At 35.6% G+C, this 15,848-nt stretch overlaps 1 protein-coding gene across 5 annotated transcripts in view; it reads right to left on the bottom strand.

The window, feature by feature from the left end:
- Positions 1 to 15,848, bottom strand: part of ZBTB20 (zinc finger and BTB domain containing 20) — a 709,762-nt gene that overhangs the window by 577,841 nt on the left and 116,073 nt on the right. The window lies entirely within an intron of this gene.

Genomic DNA, 15,848 nt, shown 5'->3' with positions numbered 1-15,848 from the left:
TTTATTTCCACATTTTTGCCTCACTAAGCAGTTTTATTATCTGTTTCATTTTCTTACCTAATATCTACATCATACACATCACATCACAGTTGTCATTTGGTAATTTTGATCACCTTTGAAAAAAGTGTACCACAATTTATTTGCACTTTTCTTCTTGAATTTGAAGTAATTTAGATCATATATCAGCACTGTCAATAATCATTGTGAATACTCTGGATTCTGTTGATCCAGAGTATTGATATTTTTGTATTACAAACCCATTAACTTACCTACTTTTTAAAAAGATTTACTTATTTGAAAGAGTTATTTAGAAAGGGGGGAGACAGACACAAAGACATTGTTTACTCCCCACATGGCCACAATGACCAGGACTGGACCAGCCTAAGCCAGGGCCCAGAAACTCATTCCAGGTCTCTCATGTGGGTGTGGGGACCAAAGATTTGGTTCATGTTCCATTGCTTTCCCAGGCCATCAGCAAGGAGCTGGACCAGAAATGGAGCTGCCAGGAAAGAATGAATACCTATATAGAATGCTAGCATTCCAGGCAGCAACCAACACAAATGGTATCTTCAAACTGAAAAGAAGCACATGCTTCATGAAAAATTTAAAACAGGGTGTGGCCAGCTAACCTTCCACCTACTATGCCAGTATCCCATATAGGCACCTGTTCAAGTCCCAAGTTCTTCAATCCTGATACAGCTCCCTGCTTATGGATTGGAAAAACAGCAGAGGATGTCCCAAGTTCTTGGGCTCCTGAAACACTGTTGGGGGTCCAGAAAAAGTTCCAGGCTCCTGGATTTGGTTCAGCTCAATTAGGGCCATTGCTACCTTCTAGTAAATGACAAATAGATGGAAGATACCTCACTCTCAGTTTTTTCTTCTTTTTATAAAGTTCTGCCTTTCAAATAAAAATAATCTTTTAAAAGTTAAAATAAGAACTTTAGCCAATACACACACATTTTATAGACAGCCCACATATTTTTGTTCTTATGAATATCTTCAAATTTAATACATACCAATAACTTCAACCAGTAAGACAAAAATACTTAAAACTCATTAAGAATCTAATCTCTGCAAGAGATCTATCATTTGAAATAATTTCACCAGACATTTTTTTCTCCTTTGATTTGTCTCTGGGTTTAACTCTACTAGTTTATTGTAAGAAATAACACCCCCAGCATCAGAAAATACAATTTACTAAGTAACTGTGCCACTTTGGATAGTCCTTTCACCTATGTAGGTTTAAGTTTACAAATGCAAAAAATAAGCCTGACAGATGGTTTCTAGTTGCCAACTGCATAGTTTAATGATTATACGAATGCTTTATTTCTGGATTTTTCAGGGCCCGAGAATATGTTTAGGATGTCTATAAAATAAATTTGAAAAATTCCTCAAGATCTCAAAATTTTTCTGGGATATTATTTAAGAAGAAACAGATTATACCTTTCATATAAGTGCAAAAAAAAAAAAGAAAGAAAACCAAATGTAGAGACAAACATACACACACATACACACAAGCACTAATTAACTGATATCTGAAGTTGTCTTGCCTACAGAGATAAGAATCTTATTTGCATCAATTCTTCAAGTTAGTGGGATAATTTTTGGAAGGGCGCATTGAAAATAATTTTGATTTTGAGGATTAACCAATGAATAATGTTGTAAATTTCGAGACAAAGTAAAGCAATATTGCTGAAAATTGAGAAGTTCCTATTTATCTTCTACATACAAACTTCTGCTTAGAAACAGAAAACAGAATTAATACAACGTTCTTTCTACCTGCCTTGAATCGTGTCCATTAAAATAACCTTAATTAACCGTTATAAAGCACCTGTTTGATACAAGGCACTGTGTGAAACATACATGTAAGGAAGGATTTTCTGTCTGCCTTTAAGGGGTTTATAATCTGCCAGAAGTAACATATACAAAAAGGCAAAAATATCTAAGCAGTGACACCACATAGCAGGATGAGGAAACACTATGAAAGAGGAGCAGAGAAAAGCCTATACCTGCCCTTCAGGTTTTGCTCTGCACAACACTCAGCTGCTCAGCATCACACAGCAGGAAGGACTTGAGAGCTAGCAAGGAAAACAGATGGCAGGATGGACAAATGAGCCGGGACAAATGGTGCAGTGATGAGGATCTACAAATCCAGCAGTCAACTGAGGACCTAACATATGCCCATCTGGAAGATAGGGTCCACTACTCAGGCAGAAGACCAGGAGGATTTTGTTCAATTGGGAGAAGAAAGAAAAATAGAGTGAGCAATTGGTCCTGGTGTTCCAAAGTGACTGGACATCAAAGCAAAACCATCAAAGAGGGAATTTCTCATTTTCTGTCTCATATACATGTTAACATAAACAGAAAGTATCTGAAAAAGTAATCATTTCTGGGATGGTCTTCACATTTTCCTTTGGTTTTGATAGGTACTATTCCTCTTCTCTGTCAAGAGAATATCTTTAAGTATCATTTGTAGGGCAGGTTTGGAAGAGGCAAATTCTTTTAACTTTTCTTTATTGTGGAAGATTTTTATTTCATTTACAAAGACAAAGGAAAACTTTGCTGGGTATGTTATTTCTGTTTTTACAATCTGGAATATGTCACTCCATTCTCTTCTGGCCTGTAGAGTTTCCTATGAAAGGTCTCCTGTGAGTTTAACTGGCATTACTTTATATGTCAATTGATTCTTTTCACATGCACTTTTAAGGATCTTCTCCTTATGTTCAATTGAAGAGAGCTTGATTATCATGTGTCGTGGTGAAGATCACTTTTGGTCAACCCTGCTGGGAGTTCTGCGCTCCTCCTGGATGTTGTTTCCCCATTCTTTCTCCAGATTAGGGAAATTTTCTCATATTACTTCATTAAATACATCCCAGTAAAATAATAACAAAAGACTACATCAATGAACAACCATTGCTAAAATGACAGGACCAGATTACCACCCATTCATATTAATCCTGAATGTAAATGGTTTAAACTCATCAATCAAAAGTCATATATTAGTAACCTGGATTAAAAACACAAAATCTATATGCAGAAGATAAGTGGAAACTATATCTCATGGATTTTGATTTTCCTATTTAGTTTCATCTTCAAAACATTTTCTTTCTCATTAAATTCTTCAATGACTCATAGATCATACAGTAGCATCATTTTCTTCAAGAAGGTTCTTAACTTCCTTTTTCATTTCTTCAGCAACACATTAGTCATTCAGTAACATGTTATTTAACTTCATGGCATTTTTAATTTCTTCTTTTCTTCCTGTTGGCGATTTTGTTTTGTGGCTTTTCATTTAAGGGGATGTATAGTAACTGTGTAATGGAGACTATCGTATCCATTAGCATGTTATGTAATTTCATGGCACTGTAAACTTCTATTTTTCCTCCTATTATTGATTTTGTATTATGGTATTTGAGAAGATGTATAGTAACTGTGTAATAGAAACTATCATATCCAAATGTGAGGATACAATGCAGTATGCATCTCTACTTCCAGATCAAAGATGAACCCCCAATGAAACTGTTAAGTATATCTTGACAATAGGATGCTGGACTCTTTGACATTTTCCATGCCTGCAATGATGGACATATGATCGTTTAGGAAGAACTATGATATAGCGATAATACAGAGGAACTCAATGGCAACAGGGGGAACTTGGGGAGGGGATAAGGGAAATCCTAGCGGCTATGGAACAGTGTCAGAAAATGATAATAATAACAAAAGTAAAAAACTAAAACATTAAAAAAGTAATCATTTTTATCCACTCACAGAATTTTTTTCATAAATAATGACAATCATTTTTGTGAAAGGCAAACTTACAGCCAACAAGGTGAAAGGCAGAAACAGACAGAGAAAGATCCTCCAACTGCTTCCTGGTTTCCCAAATGGTCACAATGGCTATGGCTTGACCAGGCCAATGCCAGGATCTAGGAGCTTTAGCCAAGTCTTCCACACAGATGCAGGAGCTCAAGCACTTAAGTCATTCTCTGCTGCCTTTCCAGGTGCATTAAAAAGGAGCTGGTTTCCAAGTGGTGCAACCAGGTCTTGAATGGGTGCTGATATGGGATGGCAGCATTGCAAGTGTTGCTCCAACCTGCTAGGCAGCAACACAACTCCATATTTACAAATTCTGGTAGGATAAATTAAAACTGAAGGTGAGGGCAAAATTGTCTGAGTTTCTGCTTACAAATTCTATCACATAATAAGCTATTTTCATAACTTATTTGTGCATCTCAGCTGTATCTTTACAAATTATTTAAGTGTGAAATGTTGAGAATTAGATCATTTTGTTTTGAAAAATACAGTAAGACTTCCTGTATAATTTTACTACTAAAAAAGACTAGGACTTTAACTCTTGGGTATGGTATTGTGACATAGAGTTAGGTTTCTGCCTGTGATGACATTCAATTTGAGCACAAGTTCAAATTCCAGTTGCTCTACTTCCAATCCAGCTCCCTAACAACACACACCACGAAAGCATGGATGATGGTCCAACTGCCTGGGTTCCTGGCTTATGCCTGGTCTAGACCTGGGTGTTGTGGTCATTTGGAAAGTGAACCAGAAGATGGAGGATTTTTTTTTTTTCTCTTTCTCTGTCTCCCAGAGGGGCTTTGAAAAAATAATTTTACAATATCCTTTACAATGGCAGCACAACTACTTTAGAGAAGGACTCCCAAGATAATTTAAAAATTTATGAAAAAACCCTACAAACATGAATTATATTATGGAGTTTCCCTTACTCCATCTAGAGTATATCTATAATAATTTGTATGTAAGTTTTAGAAAAATAAGAGTAACAAAATAGCTCACATGAAGCTTATTTCTTGCCAAAATGTACGTAAAAGTCAGACATCTAGCAAACATATTGTTTGGCTAATTAGTACAAAGGAATCTCCCATCTAAACTGAAAAAGCAGTGTTCTCAGATTGAGAAATTTCTTCTAGTATTCAGTCAGAATGAATAGAGACAAAGGTGGCACTTTTTAGACCACTGGTATAACAGACTCTAAAACATACATACTACTGGGCCCGGCGCAGTGGCGCAAGTGGTTAAGTCCTCACCTTGCACGCCCAGGATCCCATATGGGCGCCGGTTCTAATCCCGGCAGCCCCGCTTCCCTTCCAGCTCCCTGCCTGTGGCCTGGGAAAGCAGTCGAGGACGGCCCAAAGCTTTGGGACCCTGCACCCGCGTGGGAGACCCGGAAGAGGCTCCTGGCTTCGGATTGGCATAGTATTGGCCCATTGCGCTCACTTGGGGGTATTGGCCCGTTGCGCTCACTTGGGGAGTGAATCATCGGATGGAAGATCTTCCTCTCTGTCTCTCCTCTCTGTATATCCGCCTTTCCAATGAAAAAATAATAAAAAAATAATAAAATTAAAAAAAAAAACATACATAGTACTTCCTCAGAAACAAGCCACAATCACAGTTTGCTGTACCGGAAAAGGAAGTCAGAGAACTGGAACTAATATTCAGTTCTATTCTATATTGTGCTAATAACTTTAAAATTTTATTGATTATTCTCATTAAAATTCATTGAGTTATTAGTACCATGCAATACAAAATGGGATAGGAGTTCAGAAAGACCAGGTTTCCTTTGTGTTTTCACAATTCACCAATGGCAGCATGAGTTGATCTAGATCCTATTTATACTCTTTCTTCTTCCCCATATTTATTTCAGCTCAAGTCCCAGTTTTAAAAAGTAGCATGTTTTTTCATGAGTGTATCTCTGCCAGGCAGGATTTTTTTCTCCAGCTATTTTTTTTTGGGGGGGTAACCTGGAGTTTTACACTGACTGTTAATGCCCACCTCCTCTCCAGATACGCTATCATTGATCACCAGTAAAAAAAAAAAAAAAAAAAAAGTCAGAGAAACTTTTGTCTAATCAACAACCAACAGAGTTGATTTCAAAATGTAGTGAGCCTCACCACCAAAATGCTAGCAGCATCCTGTTCACAGATTGACCAACGAAAACCTGCTTGTGCTCCAGTGGCTTCTGTTTCTGGCTGGGCTTATATGATCAGTCTTCATTCTCCCTAGCTTCTCTTCCTGTTACACTTACAATACATGGTCCTTTAACATCACAGACACTGTCAATGCTCAGTTCTTTTCAGGGTTGACCTCTTTCAACTCCTTTCACATTCTGTTTATCACTCCTTCCCCTTGCTATCTATCCCAACAGGAAAATAAAGGTCTTCATATCAATATCTTTAACCTCAGTGACAAATGACCACATTCAAGGTCATCCTCTCCCTACTGACAACACAGGAGAAGATCAATACTAAGACAGCACCTTTCCAACATGGAACATACATGTTAGAGTATCTGTCCCTCAGCCTTTTGCCATTGTTCCTTGCTGCCTATCTTATTCCCTTACAAATCAGACTGAGCTCTTGATCTGCTGAATTTCTACAGGTTGTGCCTTTGTATACACTGTTCTTGTAGCCAAAATGTACTATTATCCTTTCCAAACATCCTTTACCTACACCAGACTTTTCCCTGCAAAATATCTCTCCAACATTTAGAGTTCAACAGGTTTTTGACTCTTGAGGAATTCCTTCTCACACTTTGCTGCTCCTCACATTTCAAATCTATGCTTGTCCTGTATGCAAATAGATCCTTCCCTCTTCTGATAGTGTTCCCTTTCACACAACTGATGTTAGATCCTCCAAATCAGGATTTGTCTTACCCATTTTCAAACCATAGTCTCCTATTCCTGGAACACAGCTGATGGGCAGTAAATAATATTTATTTGCTTGGTTTTTTTAGATGCATTTATTTGTTTGAAAGGCAGGGTTCCAGAAAGAGAGATCTTCCAACTGCTGGTTCACTCCCCAAATAGTTATAAATGCCAGGGCTGGGGCTCAGTCAGGTGGAAGTCAGGAGCATAGAACTCTATCTGGACCTCCATGTGTATGTTGGGTTCAAAGGCTTGGGATATGTTAGGCAGCTTTCCCGCTGCATTAGCAGAATTTGGATTAAAAGGGCAGCAGCCAGACACAAACTAGTATTCATGTGAGACCCCAGTGTCATAAGTAGGGACTTAACTTGCTGCACTATAAAGCCAGCCCCACAAATATTTATTGAATAAATACTTGAGTAGTCCTGTCATCCTGGTTGCTATGTTGTTCTGTAGTGATTTACTAAAAATGGCAAATCTGATGCTTCTTGTTCCTACCTACTTTCTTCCTTCATCTTAGCAAAAAAAGCTAAGAAGCGATCTTCCTTCAATTCTAAGAAGCATCGGACAGGTCATGCTAAACTAAAACACTTTTAAATCTTGATACACTTTGGAGAAAAATAACAAATGAAAATGAACCTGCTTTAGAAACTGAGAAGTCCATTGTTAACATAAAATATTTTGCGTAACTAGAAATGTTATGGTCAAACAGACTTCAAGAAAGACTTTTAAAATGGAATAGCATTTCTCATTAACAAAAATTTAGAATTCATTGTTTCAAAAGGATTTCATAAGTAAAAATGAATACTTCTAAATTCACAATGAGCTTATAAAGAATATGTTTCTAGAAAATTAAGATAACTTCTTTTTGTTATTAAGGTTGACAGATCTGTCAAAAATCAGTTAAAATGGAAAGTTTTTATTTTCATCGAAAATGAACCATCAACTTTCAGAGAACTGAAAAAATCAATTTAGCCTAATGGTTAGTTGTGAACCATACTTCCATTGATATTTTCTTAAATAACAGACCATATTTTTCGGAAAAGGATTTGAAACAAAGAATAATTTTTGGCTCTTCGCTGACAAGGTTCTCAGCAACTGGGTCATGTGGAAAATTTTGTTTTGAAGATAAGATGAATTCTGCTTGAAATGCAAAAGATATAATCAGAGTGATTTCCATCCTTTCTCTTCCCTAAACCATTACCTCTTAGAAGAGGTGACATGGAGATGAGGGGCTTTACGGCTAGTCTTAAGGGAAACAAAGAATTGGAAATTCCACTCTACTTATTTTTGACTTTTTTACTAACTCAAAAAAAATGCATGTTATTAAAAATAATGAAATCCTACCATTTGCAACAAAAAGACCCCAACTGTAAATCACTGTACTGAGGGAAATAAGCCTATCCCCAAAGGACAAATATCATATGCCCTCTCTGATATAAGGCAACATTCATGCAAAACACAAAACAAACAGATGTATAGGTGAATAAGTGCATACATAAATTGACACAGATGAACTGTTTAATGAAGACTAGCATACTAGAAGGTGATGATATGTTGCAGCAGGCAGCTCTATGCCCAAATAAAAGGATGCCTCCCAGTGAAACAGTTAAATATACCTTGATAATGATACTAGATTTTCTATCTTTGTCTATATCTAAAATTCTATTATGTACTTAAATAGAATGTTAAACTTCCAACTGTTTAAAGGACTATACTACTGTAATAAAATGCAGGTGAAAATGGTGGGAGGGGAAAATAGGAAGGGAGAAAGAGAAGGACAATGTGGGAATTCCTATACATATAAAAATGTATCATGGAAAATAAAAATAATTTTTAAAAAACATGTTACAATATGAAATTTTTTAATTCTTCACTAAAAGTATTCTTCCAACAAACCCTAAAAAGAAAACAAATTTAGGAATGAAAAAATGCAGAAAAGAAGAGTGAAATCAGAATGGTAAATTATGTGAGGAGCTGGCATTTTGTAAAATTTGGGAATATTTCTCAAGAAGCACAGTTTCTGGTTTGTGTTTTTGGACTGTGGATACCTGAACATAATTCGGTTTGCCTTCCCCTGTTCCCAGAGCAGTGCACTCTTTGTTCAGCTCCATCTTCAGTCTGGCATATAATTACTTCTTCAGCTCCCATGTTATCTGGTTTTAAGCACCTCTTACCCCCAAGGCCTCATGGCTCTAAGGGCTTGTTGAATTTAAACAAGCACATTTAAATCTTTGCCTTTAAATGAGTAAAATAAAACTCTTTACACCTAACACAAAGTGCTCTTCTATCTATCTCCTCTCTAAATGTTCAAGTTATAATTGTCTACCAGATCATAATGAGTGTCTATCCATCCTCAAAATCAGAGAAAGGAGGACTCATTCTAGGTGTAAATTTATAATAAATGGTTTTATTCTTGATTAGCTATGTGTGTTTGGGGACACAGAGAATGGCACATGCATAATTTACCTACTAAGAACTGCATGATCAGGGACTCCTTGGAAATAAAGGTGGGAAAAAGACAGTGGAGGAAAAAACAAAAGAAAAAGCAAGATCATTAACAAAAATGATATAAGTAAAGAAAGCCTTATTGTTATCCAAAAACTCAGCATACTCACACAAACAGATACACTGATGCCTGTGTGTATGCAGGTGCACACGTGTGTGCACGCATAAGTGTGCAATATACTCTTAGAAATGCTAAAACTATCTGCCTTTCCTGGAAACAGACAAGAGAGTTGCATGCTACTATTGCTGCTGTTAGACAATTATGAATAGTATCTATGATGTTAGTTTATCCTGTAAGAGATGATCATTATATTTGTTCCCCAGATTATTTATTGATGCATTTTAAAGAAAAAATAAATAAGCCAGATAAGAAAACATATATGCATTACATAATAGATGGCATGTAAACATAGACTGAAAAATAACTTGTCTAATCATGGAGCATGGCAGAAATCCATGAAAATAGTGCCTGTGAGTAAAGAGAAGTCTACCCTGAAAGAGTTCAGTGGGCTATAGTAAGATTCAAGATACAGGGCCCAGCACAGTAGCCTAGCAGCTTAAGTCCTCACCTTACACTCACCAGGATTCCATATGGGTGACAGTTTTAATCCCGGCAGCTCTGCTTCCCATCCAGCTCCCTGCTTGTGGCCTGAGAAAGCAGTTGAAGATGGCCCAAGACCTTGGGACCCTGCACCCGTGTGGGAGACCGGGAAGAGGCTCCTGGCTTCAGATCAGCATAGCACTGGCCGTTGCACTCACTTGGGGAGTGAATCATCGGACAGAAGATCTTCCTCTCTGTCTCTCCTCCTCTCTGTATATCTGACTTTCCAATAAAAATAAAATAAATCTTTAAAAAAAAAAAAGAATGGATTTCAAAAGTTTTTTTGCACTAAAATAATTTACCTTTTAAATAATCTGTTATTTATTTGAAATGCTGGTTTTCTGTCCAAAATGCTTGCCACAGTTGCAGCTAAGCCAGGAGCCTGAACCCATCCAGACATCCCAGATGAGGACCAGCTATCCAACTCCATGAAACATCACTTGCAGCCTCCCAGGGTGTGCACTAGCAGAAGCTGCAAGCAGGAGTTAAGGCAAAATCAGAAATCATGCACCCCAGTATGGGTTCAGGGAATGCCAAACAGCATCTTACTAAAACATCAAATACTTGCCCCTGAACTTAGCTCTTAGTTTCACTCTCCATGACTTTTTTATTAATAAAGGAATTCATACAGAGGAAACCATAAAACACATGGAACAATCAATGTGCCTTTGGAAAGTACTTTGTAAAGTAGCACAGTAGTTGATTACCACCCTTCTTTCAATATTATGTCAATCAAATTAGCAACATAAGATGTCCTCCAACTCTATGACATATTAGTTTGTTACAAATTTAGGCTTCAGATTTCAACCAAAAGGGTTTCAATTTCAGACTTAGCATCCTAACAAGAAGTGGAAAAACTGTAGTAAGACTCAAGTCATTTATTCCTTATCCTTCATCTTTTTGGCAAGTCATTTTTACAGGTCTGAGGAGAAATCTCATTGTGGTTTTACTTTTCAGGAAGAATGAGGAGAACCAGAATCCTTGTATTGTACTGGTGGGAATATAAGCAAGTGTATTCATTAAAGAAGAAAATGTGAGGTGGGTGGTTCTTGGAGAAAAAAAATCACTATTTGGAGGTAGGTTACTAGCTCAGTGATAAAAATGTTCATGTCCAATATTAAGAGTATCTGTATCTGAAACACAGCTCTGATTTTGGACTCCAAGTGTCAGCTAATATAGAAACTGGGAGGTAATGCTGACAGCTCAAGTGATTGAGTCTCTACTCTCTATGTGGAAAACCTATATATTCAGCTCTCAGCTTTCACCTGCCTTTAAAAGCAACAATGATCAAACCAAAAGTAGAATTAAGCAAATATACAATTGTGTGAGCAAATTTTTATGTGCTTTTGTGTGTATGTGAATGAAACATCTCTAATAAGAGAATGCTTGAATTGATAACAGAGTTTTGTGAAGTTGCAGGAAGTAAAATCAACACATGAAAATCAATAGCCTTTGTATACATACCCAACTGCATGGCTGAAAAAGAACTTATAAAACCAGCAACATCCACAACAATTGTAAAAAGCATGCAGAGTTTGAGTAAATTCAATCATGGATGTGAAAGATCCCTACAATGAACATTATAAAATGTTAAAGAAGCAGAATGATATAGAAAAAAACTAGAACATGGAAAAATCTTTCATGTTCCTGGATTGGAAGAATTAATATCATCAAAATTCAAAAACAATCAAAAACAAATTCTACTCACAAACAATCTACCAAGTCAGTGCATTCCCAACCAACATACCTATGCCATTCTTCCCAGAAACAGCAAAAAAGAAACAATGCTAAATTTCATTTGGCAACAGAAGAGACCGTATATGGCTAAAGCATTCTTATAAAAGAAAAAGCTGGAGGCATCACAATACCAGATTTCAAGACTTCCAATATAACAGTGGTAACCAAACCAGCCTGGTATTAGCAGAAATGAAAACAGGCATATCAAAAGAACAGAATAGAAATCCCCCAAAGTAAGAGGCAACTAAAGGCAACCAATTTTTGACAAGTGAACTGAAGGATTAATGGTCTGTCTCTTCAATAAATGGTCTTGGGAAAACTGGATCTGCAAGTGTAGAAGTATGAAACAAGACCCCTACTTTATAGCTTATACAAAAATCAACTCAAAATGATCAATAATGAATGAAATCTACAATCTGGTACCAGCAAATAAGCAGAGGAAACATCAGAGAAATGCTGTGAGATGGTTAAACAGACAAAAACTTCTTGGTAGGACTCCAGAAGCACAATTGAAGTAAAAACAAATGGGATTACATCAAACTAAGAATCTTCTGCACTGCAAAGGAAAACATGAAGAAAGTGAAGGAGCAGTCAACAGAATCATAGAACATATCTGCAAACTAAGCAACTGATACAGGATTAATATCCGTAACCTATAAATAGCTCAAGAAACTCAACAACAAAATAAACAATCCAGTTAAGAAATAGGCAAAAGACATTAACAGGAAATTTAAAGGATGAAATACAAATGCCACAGATGGATAACAAGCCATTAGAAAAATGCAAATAAAGACTACAATGAGGTTTTATCTAAAAAAAAAAAACCCAGGAAATGTTGATAAACTTGCAGGGAAAAAAGCATCCTGATCCAATGTTGGTGAGAGTGCAAACTATTATGTAATACCATTATGTAATACATATTATGTAATAGCATTATGGAGGACAATTTGGATATTCCTTAGAGATCTGAGAAAGATCTACAATGCAATCCAGCCATCTCACTACCGGGAATTTACCAAAACTAGATGAAATCAGCATATGAATGATCTGTACACCCATATTTGTTGCTGCTAATCTAACGGTAGCTAAGATGTGAAATTGATCCAAATTTCAGTGGATGGTTGGATAAAAAATATAGTATGGTATGGAATACTATTCAGCCATAAAAAATAACAAAACCCTATCTTTTGAAACAAACTGGATGTAACTGGAAAACATTCTGCTTATAGTTAGTCAGTATAATTAATTAGTCAGTATAATTAGTCAGTCCCCAAAAGACAATGCATGTCTTCACTGGTCTCTGATGACTAAAACACATAGTCTAGGGCCCGGCGCGGTGGCGCAAGTGGTTAAAGGTCCTCGCCTTGCACGCCTGGGATCCCATATGGGCGCCGGTTCTAATCCCGGCAGCCCTGCTTCCCTTCCAGCTCCCTGCCTGTGGCCCGGGAAAGCAGTTGAGGACGGCCCAAAGCTTTGGGACCCTGCACCCGCGTGGGAGACCCGGAAGAGGCTCCTGGCTTCGGACTGGCATAGTATCAGCCCATTGCGCTCACTTGGGGAGTGAATCATCAGGCGGAAGATCTTCCTCTCTGTCTCTCCTCTCTGTATATCTGCCTTTCCAATTAAAAAATAATAAAAAATAAATCTTTAAAACACATAGTCTAAAACAAACAAACAAAAAACAAACCTGTCTGAGACTGACATTTTGAGATTTGATTACTGTTTATATCCTCTGTCTATAATCTGAAGGAACAGTGTTTTCTATTGGTGTTGTGGTTATTTTATTTTAACTTGCTTTCCTTTAATTCTTAACCTAATGAGGGAATAACCCTGTGATTCTTAACTTCTACTCTGCCATTGTAAAAAGGACAGAGTACAGATGGAGAACACAGACAGAAGGAGGGTTGGAAGGAAGTATTATTATACTCCTAAATCTCTATTGTGAAATGTATAAAATTTGTTCACTTTATAGAAGTAAAATAATTTAAAATAAAAAAATAAGTAGCAAACATGTACAGTTCATGATCTTGTAAGAAAACATAATAGTCATTTAAAATCTTTCCACTGAAAGTCTCTGGACCAAACGACTTAGAGGCAAACAACTCCTTCAGTCAGACACACACACACACACACACACACACACATACCCCAAAAATCACATGTAAAATTTGCCAAAGAAAAATAGAGAAAACATTTTCAAACCCATTTGTGATAATTTTATAACTATTCAAGCAAAACCTGACAACAACAATAAGGCAGGGTAAAATGAATTCCTTTTGAATTCAGATATATTAAAGAAAATGCCCATACATCCGATATAATTCTTCATGAAAAGAATAATATACCAAAATCAAGTAGAATCTTTTTCTACAAATGCAATTGTGAATTAATATTCAAAAACTAACTGAATTGTTTATGTTAAAATATTTTTCAAAGTCATGATTGTAGTTCTTCAACATTTTATGATAAAACATTTATAAACTTTTAAAAGGCAAATATCAAACCTACAGAAATAAATTCAAGTTTAAATGCTTGTAGCTAATACAACAAATCAAGAGACAGAAACTAAAACTATATGCAGTGGGAAGACAGAAATAAAACCATAATTATTCACAGAAGTATGATTGTGCTTATAAAACTATCAGAGAATTAATAAGTGAAGTGAGCAAGGTCCCTGGATACAAGTTGGATCAATATATACATATGAATTGTTTTGTAGTATAATAATAATAGACATTTAGAAAATGAAATTTTAACAAATAGCATTTACAAAATCATTAAAAAAATCAGATATAGAAATAAATCTAGTGGCAAGTTTGGAAGTTCTCTGTACATAAAGCTATAAAATATTACTGAACAGAATTAAGGTACACTAAAATAAGTGGAAAATATAATGCATTTATAGCTTGAATATCAATGTTCCTAAAGTACAATCTCAATCAAGTTCTAAGCAAATTATATTTTATACTACTATGTGGATTCTAAAATTTTTGTAAAAACACAAAAGAACAAAGCTAAAACAATTGTAAACAATACATATCTAAAGCATCCATATTACCTGATACAATAAATTCTTCTAAGTGCACTTAGCAATGCATTATTGGTACAAGGGTAAACAAATAGATCAATGTAATGAAATAAGTCCAGAAATATAGAATCACTTGAATTAGGAATGTTATTGTTGTATTACCCAGGAAAACAATAATCTTTTGCAAAAACAGTACATAATCAGTTATGTAGCGTCATAAAAATAACTGTTATAACGAACAAATCATTTCTACTCTCACACCTTCTTACATCTAGCACAAATATTAAATTTGGGATAAAATGCATATCCAAATGTTAATGTAAACAATATATCTTTTGTTAAAATAACAAAAAAAAACATTTATTACACGGATAAGACTCAAAAATCATGGGCAATAAAAGCAAAAGTAGAGAAATGGAATGTTATCATGCAAGGAAGCTTTCCACAGCCAAGGAACCAGTTAACAAAATGAATACACAAACAACAGAATGGGAGAAAAGTATCTACAGTATATATATTTGATAAAGATTTAACATCAAGGATACCTAAGTAGTTGAAGAAACTCAACAATAACAAACAAGCAAGCAAAAAAGAAGAACAAACAAACAAACAAAAAAACCAAACCAGTTAAGAAACAGAGAAAGGATGTAAATAAACATTTTTACGTGAAGAATTACAAATTGTCAACAGATATATGAAAAAAATGCCTAGGATCACTACCTAGCAGTAAAATTCAAACAGCAAAACCCTAATATGAAATACCATCTCACTCCAACTCGAATGGCTAATATCCCCAAATCAAACAATAATAAATGTTAATGAGATTCTGGAGAAAAAAAATACTGTGAAATACTGTTGGTATAGATACAAGTTAGTACATCCATTATGAAACTAAGTATAGGAATAACTCAAAAACATATACATGGGTCCATAATATCACCAAGTTATTCTACTTCTGATAATATTGGCCTGTTATACCATATATACCAGAAAAGCTAAAATGGAAAGACAGATTATACTAAACAGCAAGGATTACAACTGGAACTTTCATCTCTTACTACTGAGAATAGAAAACAATAAAAGAACTTTGTAAACTTCAGCAATATCTGCTGTAGCAGAACAAACAGTAATGTCACTCTTTCATATACATTAAACAGAAATACTTAGATATGTACAAGTTATATACAAAAAGTGCTTATGACTATCACTATTCATACATTATTTACATAACAGTTTAAGGAAATAAGCCAAATACCCATTTAAAACAGAATGGCTAAATAAATATGAAACATACTCTG

Source organism: Ochotona curzoniae, unplaced genomic scaffold (assembly GCF_017591425.1).
Source record: "Ochotona curzoniae isolate NIBS_2020 unplaced genomic scaffold, NIBS_Ocur_1.0 contig_3498, whole genome shotgun sequence".
Classification (NCBI taxonomy): Eukaryota; Metazoa; Chordata; class Mammalia; order Lagomorpha; family Ochotonidae; genus Ochotona; species Ochotona curzoniae.
Note: the sequence above shows the minus strand (reverse complement) of the source record. Positions and strands in the feature narration are given on the sequence as shown.